The sequence below is a fragment of the Chinchilla lanigera genome, unplaced genomic scaffold (genome assembly GCF_000276665.1).
Source record: "Chinchilla lanigera isolate Chin_1 unplaced genomic scaffold, ChiLan1.0 scaffold00041, whole genome shotgun sequence".
In the NCBI taxonomy this organism is placed as follows: Eukaryota; Metazoa; Chordata; class Mammalia; order Rodentia; family Chinchillidae; genus Chinchilla; species Chinchilla lanigera.
Genome location: NW_004955442.1, coordinates 9,375,951 through 9,380,083, shown reverse-complemented (window position 1 = coordinate 9,380,083; position 4,133 = coordinate 9,375,951).

The following is a 4,133-nucleotide window of genomic DNA, read 5'->3' as shown; positions in this document are numbered from 1 at the left end:
ATGTACCCTCTCCAGTATGCACCCCAACCCCGCCACATCTGCTGTGCTTGGATGTGCCATGTCAGACTCACACTCATGACAGTGAAAGAAACTAAGGCACAGGGAGTGACAGGGATCATGGTGGGGTGGGGTGCCGCTCCCACTTCCACCATCCAGGCAGGCTCTGGGAGGCCATCCGGGATAGGACAGCCAGAGCAGGCCTGGCCCAGGGCCAGCCCACCCACGCAGTCATCAGGGAGGAGCGCAGGTGAGAGAAGGGCAGGCGGGATCAGAGTCCAGCAGTCAGGGGTGGGTAACCGTCACCCAGGACGTGGCCTGGGCCCAACACACCAGGACAGGGGTGGGGGGGATCCCATGGCTCTGGCTTCCTGCTGCCAGCAGCACTGCCAGTAGCTCCTCCTACGGCCTGGAGTCCGCAGGGCCCACTTCTGAGACCAGCCCTCACACCCTCAGCTCCCACAGTGAGGGGCCGGGGGCGTGTGAAGCTCAGCCTGGCAGGAGGCTCCAGGCCAGACCCAGGGAGGGGCTCTGCCTGCAACGACCCAGACCCAGTGTCCCACTCAAGGCGTGTCACAGCTGCTGGGACCTGCGTACCTGTGCACGGGAGGGCTCTGTGTATCTACACATGCAGTAGAGGTGTGCACATGTGGATGTCGCTGCACATACATGTGCATGTGGCTGTCTACACACATGAACCACAGGTCTGTGACTCAGCCAGGGGAACCACATCTGGCCTCCACAGCTGGCCCCCAGGCTGCCTCCTATGCCACCAAGTCATACATCTACCCTCTAGAAGCCGATGTGGGAGGCCACGCGCCCACCCTGAGTCAGCCCCCAGTACTGCTGAGTGCCCAGCCCAGCCAGGGAGGCCAGGCCTGGGAGCAGGCCGGGCGGGAAGCCACTCCTACCCTGCGGGCCCCCAGGAAAGGGTGTGTCAGCCAGGCCCCCATCCTGAGAGCTGCTAGGAGGAGGCCTCAGCCTAAAATAGCCTGGGAACTTTCCACAGGCCTGTAGCTCCTCCAGGTAGTCCAGGAGCCTGGCCGTCCCAAACCGCCCGTCTGGGGCATATCTGGGGACTGAGGACCTGATGATACAGCACCCTACTAACCACCAGCCTGTGCAGCCTCTCCTGGCCTCCTGGCCTAAGCGCCCACCAACCACATCCATGTTGAGAGGCCTCACAGCCAAGTAGCCAAGCGCTTGGTCTACGAAGCAGGGGACTAGCGCCACTGTCATTTAAACTCCAGGGAGAGTTTGCTCCATAAGGCTGCCTGCCGCCTTGTTGTTCAGATCCTTCCTGAAGGCAGGAAAATGGCAGAGGAAAGGGACAAGAACGTCAGTTCATGTTGGGTGCCTCACTCCGGCAAAGCCAGATCCCGCAACCCTGTTCTGCAGAATAGGAGCGTCGAGCCTTCCAAGGGCTTTGTGAGAGGCAAGTCCAGGGCAGCCCGCTGCTAAAGGAGGCGAGGGCACGGCGGGCACAGAGCCACCCTAAGGGAAGTCTGCAGGGGAGGTGCAAAAGCGGCAGCACAGAGGGAAACGCAAGAGGCCCGTGCGTTCCTGCCACCTCTGTGCGGGCTGCCGGGTGCATTAACGAGAATAATCTTCACATCAAGCCGAAAGGTGGAGGCCCCTGTCACTCTCGCTTCAGAGGTCCTAAGCAGGCTTACATTTTAGAGAACGGCAGCCTCTGCAGCTCCTGCACAAACGAAGGAGGATGAGGGGCCCTGAGTCTGCTTTTTTTTTTTCATTTCTCTTTGGCGGTGCGCAGGACGGAACCCAGGACCATGAGCCTGCGAAGTACCGCAGCCCCAAAGGCTAGGCCCCAGCCCTCTGCCAAATCTACATTTCTAAGGAGCTCCAGCGGGGCAGCTGCCGGCCCACGGGGCACAGTACCAGCGTGGGTGAATCGATTGGCCCAGCTCAGGACAGGAGGCTCGGACTGGGCAGCAGTGCAGGGCACAGGGCTGGGGTGAGGAGACCGCTAGAGGTGCAGAGCTGGTCACCCCGCATCCCAAGGATCCTAGGCTGTGAACTGGGAGAGATCCCGGCCCATCCCATCCCCAGGTCCCAGCCCAGCAGATCTGGGCTCCTCAGCCCTGGGGGCTGGGGCGGGTCCACGCCCCGCCCAGGGGTCCCTGGAAGGGGCCGAGGCTCACGAGGAGAGATTGACACGGCTGCGGGGCGGGCCCAGGGCTACTCTCCACTCCATTGTTCTGGGGACCGCTGGGTTCGCCAAGCAGGGAGGGGAGGGGCGGAAGGGGACTGGAGGGCGGGACGGAGAAACAGGGCGGGGCGAGCCCTTGGCCAGCCAGCAGCGCCCGACACACCGAGCCGCCCCAGTCTCTCCGCCCCACCGCTCTCCAGCCCTAGGGGCCGGGAACCCATGATCAGCTCCTCGTGGCCTTGAGCAGCCCTCTCCCACGGGCACACGGTCACACAGGTCACTCACCACCCGACAGACACACCCCCCTTGCAGCCTGCCCCCACTTAAGAGCCCTCTGCCCTGTACCCCTCCCAATACTCCAACCTTTCCCCAACCCTGTGGGCTTTCTGCACTGGCTGCTCTTCCACTCCCTCGGGGATCTCTGGCAACCGACCTCGCCGGCGCCCGCCTCCGTTTCCTCATCTGTCAGTCGGACAGCAAAGGAGCAGTCCCGGGTAGTGGGAGGGGGGGAGTGGGGGGGGGTGCAGACTCTTACACCGTGCAGCTAGAAAAGCACGTGGTGGGCTCAGTGGACAATACCTGTGCCGCCTAAGGCGGAGCTGAAATAATGCTTCCCTCCCTCTCCTGCTCTCGGATGGGATACAGACCAAAACCAACTGCCCTGACTGCCGCTCAGCAGGAAAGGCCGCTCCGCTCCTGGACCCAGGACCCCAACGGGACCTACAGAGGCTCCCAGACCGCGCTCCTGCCCTGGAGAGGGCGGCGTGGAGGGCGCCGCACCTAGGCAGGCTGCCCAGCGCAGGCTGGAGAGAGGCGCAGACTCCAAAAGCCGGGCGGGGGCGGGGGCCCGGGCCCAAGCCAGGTCCTGGGGATCTCCTGGGGGGCCCGCAGGGGCAAAGGCTCAGAGGCAGCCAGGGGCAGAGCGCACAGGGGAAGGTCGGTGGGAGGGATAACAGAAACCCCTACAAAGAATGGGCACAGGAGTGGCAATTTTAAGAAAGGAGGGGGAGCTGGTCCGAAGTGATGAGGTGATCGTTTGCACACGCTCCCTCTGGCCTCCTCGTGGTGATCAGATTAGTAGGGCAAGAGCGGGAGCCCAAGCTTAAATATCCAAACAGGACAAAAAACTAACGTCTCTCAGCACTGGGACAGGCAGCTGCTTCTATTTGCACACACCTGCTTCTGCCAGCGAAAATTGGTGCCTCAGTCTGCAGCTGTGGCCCCAAGAGGCCTGTTTTGTTTGTTTGAGACGGTGTCTCGCTATACAGTGCAGGCTGGCCTCGAACTCGCACCAATCCTACCTCAGCCTGCTGAGTGCTGAGATTACAAGCGTGTGCCACCACACCGGGCAAGAGGCCTATTTTGAAACAAGATACCTTGCCTAGAACGGCTGATCTCCACTACCTGCTGCACACACACCTACTGCAAACCCAGAAAAGCTATGCACCCACAGTCTTGTTTGTTTAATTGATGGACTGGCTTTTTGGGACAGTGTCACGCTATGTAGTCCAGACTGGCCTTGAACTCACTATTTAGCCCGGGCTGGCCTCGAACTCCCCTTATCTTCCGGCCTCAGCCTTCTGAGTATTGGGATTACAGGCGTGCGCCACCACGCCTGGCTCCAGAGTCTTCCTTTTTAAAAACCAAAAGTGAGTCGGACGAGATGACGTGTACCTGTAACCCCAACACTTTGGGAGGCTGGAGCAGGAGGATAGCAGGTTCGGGCAACTCGGACTTTGCTAGCCCCTGTCTCAAAAACTTTTAATTTTAAAAAAGAGCTGGGAATGTAGGTCAGTGCGAAGACCCCGGGTCAATCCCCAATACCTAAAAACAAGAAGAAAAGGAAACGAATGTTGCATTTCCGGCCTGCAGATCTGGGCCGCCAGCGCAGCCGGGAGTTCACTACAGCGTCCCGCAAACACCCGGGGAGCGCGCCGAGCGCCCCGCCCCCTCCACCGCCATCCCC